Source organism: Monodon monoceros, unplaced genomic scaffold (assembly GCF_005190385.1).
Source record: "Monodon monoceros isolate NGI ecotype Baffin Bay Population unplaced genomic scaffold, NGI_Narwhal_1 Super_Scaffold_12, whole genome shotgun sequence".
Classification (NCBI taxonomy): domain Eukaryota; kingdom Metazoa; phylum Chordata; class Mammalia; order Artiodactyla; family Monodontidae; genus Monodon; species Monodon monoceros.
The window spans coordinates 15,598,903-15,611,470 of NW_021703768.1; positions in this window are offsets into that span (position 1 = coordinate 15,598,903).

Here is a 12,568-nt window from a genome sequence, read left to right on the forward strand (position 1 = left end):
GGTGGTAATTACCTAGAGTAATAAATACAGTTTCACCCTGTAACCTAGAAAATTTTCTTTAGAATTTGTGAAGGGCCAATATACTGGAATTAATTCTCAGATGGACGCTAGTGATACAGTGGATGAAGATGAACCTTATTCGGTTCTTAACGGGTTACATTACACATGGTTAAATAAAAAAGGAGAAAGAAGTCCCCTCCAATTATCATCTCAGTAGTCTAGTATGTACCACACCTGAGATGTTGCCAGTGGGTAATACTGGAGAAGAAGAAATGGTGAAACTGGATACGAGGCTAATATACCTGTTGGGTTTAATTCATATCTATGGTCAACTTTTGGCACTTTTGGTTCTTGTTTCTTGAAATAAATTTGAACTCTTAATGCTTGAAAGCACAACAAACAAGAAATATGTAAACACATTAACCACCAAGCAACTGTTTTAGGTAAGAAAAATAGCAGAGGAATGTCCAGATTATTACTGGTGTGTCCTAGCAGGTGTAAGATAGCTCAGGGGTGGGTTGGTCGTGGTGGTGGGGAGATAACAGATTCTATGAACCATGGAAGACATTTAAATAGTTACTCATTAAATACCACGCATTTCTTGCAGACAGATGTGCTTGATGGAGGTCATATAAATTCACTCTTCATCTTTTAATAAAAAAATTCACTAGGATTTTGGGTGATTAGAGCAATCAAATCAGCCTCCTGGATTAGCGTTTATCCCTATAAATTGCCGTTTAGGGATAAACGAAACTAAGGAGGCATTTTTCCTAGTTTATTTACACTTAACAGTTGTTTTGTGGGAGAATTAAAATCTGAGCTGTTCTTTTTTCTAACTCTAGTAGGTGTTCCAGCAATTAAAAAGTATCAGAAATGTGATCCCCCAAATATTGAAATCAGAATTTTAACCTAACTGTGGCTCATGACATTTAATTTTACCACAGTTAAGAAAAACTTAGTTTGACATCGTATATTCAGCAGAACGTGTTTTGCGTGTGGGAGTGATGGGCTCAGTCAGGAAGGAACAGTGTTGAGCATCCATTTTAACTTTGGAGGAACCTCGATCTCTCCCTTCTCATGAATGATGTTAAATAAAGTGAAGGTAATGCACAGAATTTGCTTAACTGGCAACTTATTTGGAGACTCCCCGCATGTCTGGCTTAACTCCCTCATGCGTGTTTAACGTCTGCTTTACGAAGAAGAAAGGGTTCCAGGGTCTAACACTTGTTGAGTGCCTATGGACATACTGCAGGTAGGAAACTTAATAGGAATTGAAATGAATTTGTCCACATTGACCTTGGGTGTCCTGTCCAGCAGCTGACACTACCTCTGCATGATAGGGGTGGACCCAAGTCCTCAAGAGCTGGGGTGTGCCATGGTGATCCTACCTGGACTCAACCCTAAGAGCAGGCCATCTTCAGCCTGTCCCTGGCCACTGAGGCAGAGGCCACACATGGCCACCATCCAGGAATGCCATTTGCCATTCTTAGAAGGCGTCTTTCCTTTCAGTGGGGTCAGACCCAGGTCCAGTGTATACTGTCAACCGCCAGGTACTGACGGGATCTAGACATTCTTTAGCTGCCCTAAGTTGGGAAACTTATTAGGTGTCAGCAGCTAGACACTTTGTTCTCATAAAGCATCCTGAAATCTTAATTTTCATTAAATGACATACCATGGTATATCGAAACACAGCATCTTCATTGAAACATTCAGCATATCAACTGATGTCCAGTGTCAGAGCTGGCTTTGGGACACCCGTCTTATGTTGTTCCTTTACATATAGAAAGCTTTGACATACAGCAATTTCAGTCAAGTTTCATTTATGGGAAAATAATCTATTTAGAGAATTTACTATTTTGTTTTTATCCAATTCTTGTCTCAAGATTAATGAGCTTAATCTCCATTCTTTTGATTTCTATTTTCCAGAGTAACAGCAGTTATTTTGATCTTTATTTTTAACTAATTTATACAAGAATGGAAATCAGATGCTTAGAAGATAATTTTAAGAATATACCAAATAACAGTGCCACTAATATTTGTGGGATTAATCGGACGAGCTTTTCTATGCATCCTTATAAAAGGAGGCAAAATTTGCTTCATTTATAACTGACACTTTTTGGTCAGCCACGTAGTTCATATTTTAAACGTTTAGCTTAGGGACTACTATTTGGCTAGGCTGTCACATTTTTTTACCCTTTCTGCTCATGAAAAAGTTAAAAGAGAGTAACGTAGAGAGTTTTTCATAAAGGTATAGGTCCTTGATTTTTTAAAAAATGCTGTTTCCTTTAAGAGCCTATATGCTGCGTGCCTTTTTAAGGACAGAAATTTTATGAGCATATGAAATCTCGAAATCCAGGAACCATTGGTTCAGTACATTTCTACAAGTTTTTCTCAGTCTTCATTTTATTAAAAACAATTTTCCTTCTGAAGCTGTATACTTCCACTCATTTACATATTTGAATTCCTAGAGGGAATATCTATTTAAAGAAAAACGATGCTCTTGAAAATGAATACTTAGTACAACTGTACACATTGAAATAGAAAAATCAAATAGCAATATCATATATCTCTATCTCATGTACACTTGACCTTCATATTTTCCTAAGGTCCAAATATCACATTTGTTCCTCATTTTGTTCCCTTTGAAGGTAGTTTTATGTTTCCCCCAAGCTTCCCTCTGAGTCCAGGAAAATTCACATTTAATATCATTCATTTATAAATTAATTAGCCTTCTATAATGTATCCACCTCTTTTGTTTTAACTCCCTCAGGTTCATGTCTTTAATGGTCGAATGAAAAAATGATACAGCAATAAGCACCAATTTAGAATCATCTAGAAAGCTTTCATATTTGCTTTCTTCACATATGTTTTTGCTTATATAGTCCAGGATTTAAAAGAGTAAGAGTAAAAGGGTCTCAAAAATGATGTATTGGGGAATTCTCATCTTGAATGTGGCTTTACATGTATTTCCCTAATTCTGAGGCAGAGTTTCAGATAACGAAAACAAAGCCAGACAAGCTGCGGGCTTCCCTGAAGTCATGGGTGTAGGAACGTCTACTAAAACTTAAAGAGAAATCTATTTTTTAAACTTACATAAATATTCTGATACATTAAAAAAATATATCTTAAAGACTGAGTTTCAATCATTAGAAAGCCTACTGGCAACCTCACTATCTTTTGGCTTTTTAAGCTATGAATTTATTCAAGTAGAAAATATGTTGGAGTAGGTACCAAAGACTCTTGCTTTATAATTGACTAAATTAATCCTTAATGTCTACTGGATTGTACTTAAGAGGCACACATCCAGAAAGTCAGGCCCATAACATTGTTACTCAAAGGAAAAAGGCACTTTTTATAACCTGGAGGAAAACACATTCACTTGTAATACACTTTTGTGAACAAAAAGGACAGCGAAGAAAACAAAAAAAGAAGAATCCCTGAGCCCTCAAAAAGAAAGCAATCCTCTTAATGGAAGAGAAAGACTACATTTTAGTACTTTACTGATAGAAAGGACACTGTTTGGACATTTGCCGTGAGCAGAAGGAAATGACATGTCTGATTACAATTGCCTTTCGCGCAGGTTTGGGAAATTTGATCTGACAGGTGGACTCCATTAAAATCTCCGATTAGAGGAAGGTCCTAGAACAGCAGTGAACGGTTTCCATGCTACCCTGTGCCTCAGCCCAGACGTCTAAGAATAGAGCTGCCTGTCAGCCAGAGCCACCCACCGCAGCCACCAGAGTCTGACTAGTATGCAAATTCCCCAGAGGGTTCTTGGTTCTTTTACTTTTCTTTTTTTTTTGCTGAGGATAATAGAGACTATATTTTGCTACCTATTCAACTGCCGTCTCTTGCAGGAGCTGGAAATGCCTTGACATTCAGAGCAAATTCTACCTTTTCAAAATAAAAGTAAAACACACACACACACAATACTAAAAACAAAACAAAAAAAAAACGAAAAATAACATAATTAGAAGACAAAGAAGAGTTGCTTACATTTCTGATGCTTGTCAGAACTTCATTATAAGTTTTTTTGTCTTTTATTTCCTCTCTTCCTTATTCTGTTTCCTCTGCATTTTATCTTTCCCATCAAGTCTCCTACTTCTACATTTTTTGGTCAACTAATTAAATTCTAAAGTGATATGGTCACTGTCTTCCCTCCCTTTCTCCCTTCCTTCCTACCTTCCTTCCACTGAATTCACACTGAGGCAAATACATACACTGGGCCAGAACTATAAAAATTATATACATCTTAAATGTGTACTTCTTAAATGCACTTTAAGTGTACTTTTTTGTTTTTTACTTTGCACAACACTTATTATTCATTTGTTCTTTGTTCAGGAAGAACAATATACTTTACTTGGAACTTACCTGTACTTTACTTACATCTCCTCTCCCCCCCGCCATCCCCATTTATCTAAAAGAATAACAGGGAGATTAAGGGAAGATATATTCAGAATCTAACATAATTTGAAACAGTCTTTGATGTAGAGTGCTTATTAAAAGGGAATCCTAAAGGTTTCACCTCAAGAAACTCTGTTGCAGAATGCAGGGCTGCGGTTCCGAAATGCCATACAACCCGACTACATAAAATTTTCTAAGGTATTGAAATAAAAACATTCCAGCCACCAAGCCATGATGCTGAATCAGTAGTTCTTATGGAAGGTAGAGGGAGGGGAAGAGTTTCATAAAGCCCTTCTTTGGGAATTCACTGAGATAGTGAAACTTTCACAAGATTTGCAAAGGGACTTGGGTTAGAATCTGTTTTTGTGGGTTATTTGATCTTAAATAAATTACTTAACATCTCTGAGCCTCCCTTACCTCAGTAGGGGAAAAAGGAATAATAATAAGTTGCTGTGAATATTTTTAATAAGAGCTGGAAGTAACCAGCTCTTGATAGATACTCAATGAACCACAGTAGAGACTTCAGTTCCTAAAAAAAGCTGGGATTGTAAGCTCTGGCTTGTCTATCCTACTTAAATTGTAAAGGAAAATGTAATGGGAAGACATTTCTTAATGTTTCCTTGGAAATACAAAAACAATGACTGTGGAATTGAGACCCACATTATCCTAGACAAGACAGTCTAGTTTGTAGGAAAAAAATAAAACACACATGCAAGGCATGGAAACCATTTGGGAGGGAGGGAGGGGAATGTCAAAATCCAAGATGGTTTCCCTGAGAATATTCTAATTACTTTACTGAGATAACTAAGATATGACTCAAGGAGGGAAAATGAATTGCCTTGTGTATAGCAGGTGAAGACCTGGAATCCTACCTCTATTATTTAGTTAACTCTATGAACTGGGACAGCTTTAACTTCTCAAAGCCTCAATATACTAATCTGAAAGTTAGAGAATGTGCCTGTCTTGGGGGCTTGTGGAGAGAATCAAAGGGCATATTTAGCACAGTACATAGTACATAAGTGTTACCAGGGCTGTTGCCCCAGAATCATACCTCTGCCTCTCCCTCAAATGGAAACCAACTACTCTTATCTAAGTTTCAGGAGGAAGCTGCAAAGAGAACAAAACAAGAACTGGTTAGAACCAGCTAGGCCCAAGATGGTGAAAGATTTGACTTCCAGTAGACCCTGAGCCTCATTATATGCTCATTGTAATACATTAGCATGCTAAACACACACCCACCAGTGCCATGAGAGTTGACAGTTGCCATGACGACAGCCAGAAAAGGCCGTACAACTACCGAAAAGGAATGTTGCATCAGGTCTGTGTCCAAATTACACCCCTGCTCTCGAAAAAGTCATGACTATTCCTCTGAGGCAAGAGTATTTACTGTGATTGAGGGGGGCCAGCTGGGGTGCTGGGCAGATAGCTTAGTAGGAGATTTGAAGATGCAGAAGAAGGAAGATCTGCAAGATGACCCTCAAAGTTTAGTAAGGTGGTAAGACACACTTGAGGGCCCATTGGAGACGGCTGATCTTGAATGATGGGTAATGATGCTCTGTTGCTAGCTCTTCCCCAGAATTCCTTGGCTACTTGGGTGCAGACACATAAAAAGAGCACCGCTGGGGGCCTCCAGGGTTGGATTTTTCTAGGTGCGTGTGACAGAAACCCAGCCCTCAAAACCCAATCAGGGAACTGGCAAGATTGTTGTTGATACGGTGGCCATCCCACAGAAATAAGACCAAGAGAGCGAAGAACCAGGAGATCGGTGGGTGGATGGGGAGAAGGAAACCAGTCCGTGCGATAAACACCGTGGGGAAGTCAAACCACAGTCTTGGTAAGAGTGGCTGGAAAAGCTTGTTTGAGAAATGGAGCAGGACACTTGAATTGGAAATTTTGGAAGTGGAGAAGTTTTGCACAGTGACAGTTTTCCTGGTGACTGAGGAAGAAGGTGGCTGAAGGGGTGAGTGGGTTATTGAATGAGAGAAAGTGAAAACACTAAGAGGCCAGGACTTGAGCTAAGTTGTCCACTTGGAAGCCTCAAAGCAGAGTTGGTGCTGTGTTGCACAGAACCATTGCAGACCAGGCTTCTGGAAGTTGCTGTAGGAAGCAAGGAGGGAGCTCATCCTCGGTGGCTACAGTTAAGGCAAGGAGGGAGGAGGGATGTTCCAAAAAGACGATGGAGGGCAAAAAACCTCTGCTTGCTATGACGCTGCGCTCCTGGAGCAGAGTCTGAGAGGTGGGGAGGAGAGCGCAGCTGAGTCCAGGCAGGGAAACAGAGTGCATTATGGGGAGGATGATGTTGCAGCAAATTGGGCCCCCCGGTAGCTTCTGTATGTTGACTGATGGTAATCGGAGATGAAAGACGTGGAGATTAAGCTTTAACATCCCCTTTGAGGACAGTGAGCTCTGGCCCTAATGGCCAAAGAGGTATTCTCCACTTTGCCTCAGTAGACCTTGCAGGCTGGACCTCAAACAAAGCACACGTGGGTGAACCTGTTTTCCATGTGGGCTCAGCACACACCTCACATCTCTCCAAAGACCTCCCATCCCTTTGTGCTCCTTGACCCTTCCTCTTTCACAACCTGCCCTGAGAAGCTCTTAGCAGACTCCTGGTTTGAAGCTTGTCTCTGAGACTTTCTGAGCTCAGTGACCTTGGGCAAGTGACTTAACCTCTTGGTGCTTCATCCTCCTTATCTGTAAAATGGGAATAATAATATCACCCGACTCATAGGGTTGTCACCAAGATCAATGATATAATGGATCTGAAGCACAGTACCTGGAACCCAGTGATGGACTAAAGAAAATGTGCAGCCTTGTCTCTATTTCTCCAACTATTTCCTAGAATCCAGACTCATCGGACTTTTTGAAATCCTCTCTGTCATATAGCTCCCTCACTAGGCTGTGAGTGACTTGAGGGCAGAAACATAATTTCTCATTCTCTTATCTCCAGTACTTTGAATGTTGCCTCTCACTTAGTATTTTGAAAATATTTGTTGAGATGTAAGTGGCTTATATAATATGGCCTCTTATGTTCTCTCCCAGACCTATTTGCCTTTTGAGATGAGACAAAAAGTTCACATAAAAATGACTCTCAGGGCTTCCCTGGTGGCACAGTGGTTGAGAGTCCTCCTGCCGATGCAGGGGACGTGGGTTTGTGCCCCGGTCCGGGAAGATTCCACATGGCGTGGAGCGGCTGGGCCCGTGAGCCATGGCCGCTGAGCCTGCGCGTCCGGAGCCTGTGCTCCGCAACGGGAGAGGCCACAACAGTGAGAGGCCCGCGTACCGCAAAAAAAAAAAAAAAAAGACTCTCAATTGCCCAGTTTCAGGTAAATGGTCAGGCAGAGGAGAGGTATTTGTTTGGGGAAGTGTGGGGTGACTTTGGGTGGGCAGGACAGCGTTATTGATGAGGAACTTCCTAGAACCACTGAAATTGCATCATATGTGGCTGGTTTGGACTTTCTCAACTAGTAAGGCCAATTCTGTATTTGGTATTTGTTACAAATACATGATATGATGACAACATAACTTGTTTTCTTATTAATAATTTAATATATAGCAATCTCTAGCATTTGGAAAAGAAGAGAGGGAAGCGCTTGTCCTAAATCAAATATTATAAATGAAAAACATGCATCTGTGAATCACAGATTGAAGCCAAGCATTATTAGTTTATGAAGATGTTGAACCGAATTGCCTCCCTGAGCTTCCTATCTCTGCATAGAGTCCAAAAGATCTCCAGCAGCCCTCCTGTGGAATTAGACAGTAATTAGCAGATGGCCTTATAGTGATCTTGCTGAAAATACTATTATTCAATTTAAATTTGGATAAAATAAAAGAAATTAGAAAGCAACTAGAATATCAAGCTGCTTTGCTTGATAAGAACTATACTTAAGAGATAACTAATGGCAACCATGATGGAGAGTTTTCTGTATAAGAAATAAATGTAATTTTCTAAATTTTCCTTTTTGAGCGCACTGAAAAGTATATATATATACTAGTATATATCTCAGAGCATATGAATCACCTGGAACCCTCATTTAGTTGCAGATTCTGATTCAGTAAGTCTGGACTGGGGCAAAGGCTCATCATTTCTAAAAAGCTCCCAAGGAAAGCCCGTGCTGCTGGTCCTTGCTCCACACATAAGCTAGGTCTTAAGGGATTTCAAATAATTAATATTATTTATTTTATACAACTGAAAATTGTCGATTTCTGGAAACGTATGTCATAGGTGTGTACTTAATTTTTTCCAGTCTGGTACTTAAAACAATATTTCTAGGCTTTCTGCTTTGCTGTCTGTATCTGAATGATTGCTAGGCTTAAGTCATGAGATGTTGAACGGACATTGCTTGGCCTCCAACACGAGACAGCTAAATGACAGCTCCTGTATCTTTTACTACGTAGAGTTTTTGTTTTCTTTTTCTCAAAGGATTGCTGACCATTCCCAACATACCCTCCATCCCCACATACGACTAAAATAGAAATAAGGTTACATTGGGAAGTCCCTGGTGATCCAGTGGTTAGGACTTAGCGCTTTCACTGCCAAGGGCATGGGTTCGATCCCTGGTTGGGGAACTAAGATCCTGGCAAGGTGCGCTACGCGGCCAAAGAAAACAACAACAAAGTTAAATTAAGGCTGCATAACTTTGGTTTGTACATAGCAGAGATTTATAGAATGCTGGGGCATGTAAGAATCCTCATCACTGAGTGATCTTCTCAATAAGAATAGACTCTCATGTGATCCCTGCCCCTGGACGAGAACCACTGATCCAGAGCATAACCTACAAGATTTAGAAGGCTGGACCACTGACCCTCACAGGTCACGATTGTTCCATGTAATAATGGAAAGATCACACTGTCACCTTCCATTTCGTGTACAGCCCCTGCCACGTTCTCATCCTCTGAATCCCTCCTCTACCTGCCTCTGGGAAGACCTCATTCCCACATGAAAATTCATCTTTGCCTCCAGGATAGGGGACAATTTCTTTTTTTTTTTTTTTTTTTTTTTTTTGCGGTACACGGGCCTCTCACTGTTGAGGCCTCTCCCGTTGTGGAGCACAGGCTCCGGACGCGCAGGCTCAGCGGCCATGGCTCATGGGCCCAGCGGCTCTGCGGCATGTGGGATCTTCCCGGACCGGGACACGAATCCGTGTCCCCTGCATCGGCAGGCGGACTCTCAACCACTGCGCCACCAGGGAAGCCCAGGGGACAATTTCTTGACCTCAGTCCTGTCAGGGGACTTAGGAAGATGTAGCCCAACATTGTGGTTAATGATGGCACTGTGGTCTTGGTTTTGAAGCCCAGTCTCCTCCTGGACTTATTTAGGATAAGAGAATCAGCGGCCTATCCCAGAACCTATGCCTTCCTAAACTGCGCTCCTCCAGAGCTGAGGTCCTTCCTAGATCTTGCCAGTCCTCGTCTTGACTGGGAGGCCAGGTGTTAGCCCACTGCTAGTGGCGAGATCCCAGCCGGCAGCCAACAGAGGCTTTTCACAGACTCTACAGAGGTTGCCTCTAGAATCTCTGAATTTTGCCTTTTACCTGGATCCCCTGCCCCTCTTACCTGTACAGAGAATGCTGTTATTGTTATTCCACCCTATACATCCTAACACTATTTGCCTGGACTGGTCAAAATTTACCAAATTCTCTGAATTCTGAGTTTTGCTCAGTTTTGTCCCTGAACTGGCAGGTGTCAGAGCATTTCCCACATTAAGGGGCAGGCCTATTTCTGGGTCCCCCTCCTCTGGTCTAATCTTTATACCACAATGAATCTGACTTTGCCTGACAATGTCCTGAGATGAAACGTGGGCGCCAGGGAGGTGGATGTTCTTGATGTTTCTGAGCGTTTGGTGATGGTGTCACCCAACAGAAGAGCCATGTGCTGAAATTTTGAAACAAGGGTGTTATAGAAAGTTTTGGGGAAGAGTTCTTCGCCTAATCTCTGGATAAGAACTCAGACTCTATGAACCACATATATTCCATTACCGTGAGGAATAAAGCTTACTGTCTTCCTTTACCATTGCATCTCTAGAGTACTTATTGATCATCTATTATGTTAACTCTCAGTGAGTTAGGAAAAAGCATTCTTTTGTGAAATAGATGTTTAATCTTGGCACTATCATTGGGAATTGACTGCTTATTTTACAAAATAAAACAGGCACTTTAGATACTTTTTAGTTCCTTTTTATTTTTTTTAACACTATTCTTTGTCAGACTTGAGATTTGAAATCGATCAAGATATATATGTATCTAATAAATATACATGTATGCATACACACATATATTTTAAAAATGTCTCTAACGAACTCAATGTTTTCTTTTTCAGTCACTCACATACAAAGTTGATAGTTTTGCTACATTCATGTAACACCTGGACTTGTTTACTTAAGTGTTTTCTTCAAATTAGTTCACTGGTTTATTTATTTCTACTGAGTCGTATTTATTTAAAGAGGAACATTTATTTCACCATCAAAATGGAAATCCATTATAATTTGCCATAAATAGGAGATACCTGAAGACTTGAATTCTAGCCAGATGGCGTGGGCTGACACGGCCTCTGGATGGGAGGTATACTGATTCAAGTGAGGAGATTAGTCAGTGCAAGAGTGGAGAGGAAGAGCTAGTAGATCAAACTGAGACTTTAACCTGGCTTTCATTTGGATTGAAGAATGCTGAAAAGGCAACCACTGTGTGTTTTATTTCATGTTGGTTCCAGGAACCACCTAACATCATCTTGCCAGTCCCCAGGGTGGACATCACACTGTATGGAAAGTAATGACCAAACTGTGTCTGTGCTCAGCAGAAACTGTCTGTGTTCCTGCTACTCTGAACATAATTCCTATTGTACCTAAGCTGCGAACACTATCAGCTGAAAAGAGAAGGATGAATCCAATCACATACTGTCCTCTTTCAAATAATATAAAAGAGCTCCTTTAGCTGGCTATGTCACTGGCTTATTGCTACTTCACACAGCAATAATAATTAAGAAGAAACAAATCATTTGCTACCTCTCTGTGCAGACTCTGCCCTTGAGAGCTTCCCCAAAGAGTTTGCTAGGAGCTGCCTCCAGGCCCCCTTCAAACAATTTTTTCATTCAGTTTCAAGCCTTTTGTCGTTCAGCTTCCAGGCACTAAGCTCTCCACTTTTTCTCATCTCTCTTCTTCCATTTCTCTCCATACTCGTCCACTTGTGGTGTAGGGCTTAAAATTAAGGCCCAATATTATGTGTTGCCTTGACATCTAGGGGAAACTGGGAGGGGCTTGAATGGCCTAAAGCATGTTTCCCTCTGCTCTCTGCTCCCGTGGGCAAGGTGCCCTAGCCAAACAGCCCCCCTTCTCATGGGGACCAGGCACTGGTCCTGCTTATTCCTGAGTGGCAGGCTTCAGTTCCCTGCCAGCCCCTAGATTTGTTCAGATGAGCCCATTGCACCCTCCCGTGGGAGCCATCCCACCCTCTTGTTACTAGAAAGCCTGCCTCTCCAGCCTCTGCTCCTTCACTCTGTTCCCAAGTGCACCTCCCATGTGGCCCCACGGAGCAGCGTCCCCCTCCCGAGGCTGTGAGTACTCGTGACTGATAAACTGCTGTTGTTCTTCTCTGTCCAGAGTTGGGGTCACATTGTGGACCATTCCTATAACTCTCGAGTGCCACTGCTGTAACAACATTCCATCATCCAGTGCCCTTTGCTGTGGAAGAATGGGAAAAATCAATTTGAAGACACATTTCTATTGAATTGTGAAGATATGACCATTTCACAAGTTTTCAGGGGGTGCAATTTTAGGCAGTGTACTTGGTGGATAGGAGAGATATGTGGGGGAAGTGGACATATCAAATCCCGTTGCAGGGATGACTGTCTTCCTTGTCTGATAGTAAGGCCTGTCCTAAATATTCAGCTCATGTACTTATATACCAGAGGAGAGAAACTTACCTAAATATAAAACATAAAGTCTTGGAAATACGGCCAGAGTGTTTTGCAGAAAAGTACCACACTCCATATTTTAGCATTTCAAAGTCCTTACAAAAAGCCACATCAACAGGTAAAAAGAAAAGATTTATTTCTCTTGCTCATTGGTACCATGGTAACAGTTTGTTAATAACAAATGCAGGGGTTTCACCTCAATGGGCTTGACGTCTAGTTCTGACTCTAACCATTGATAATCCTGGCTCAGTTACTT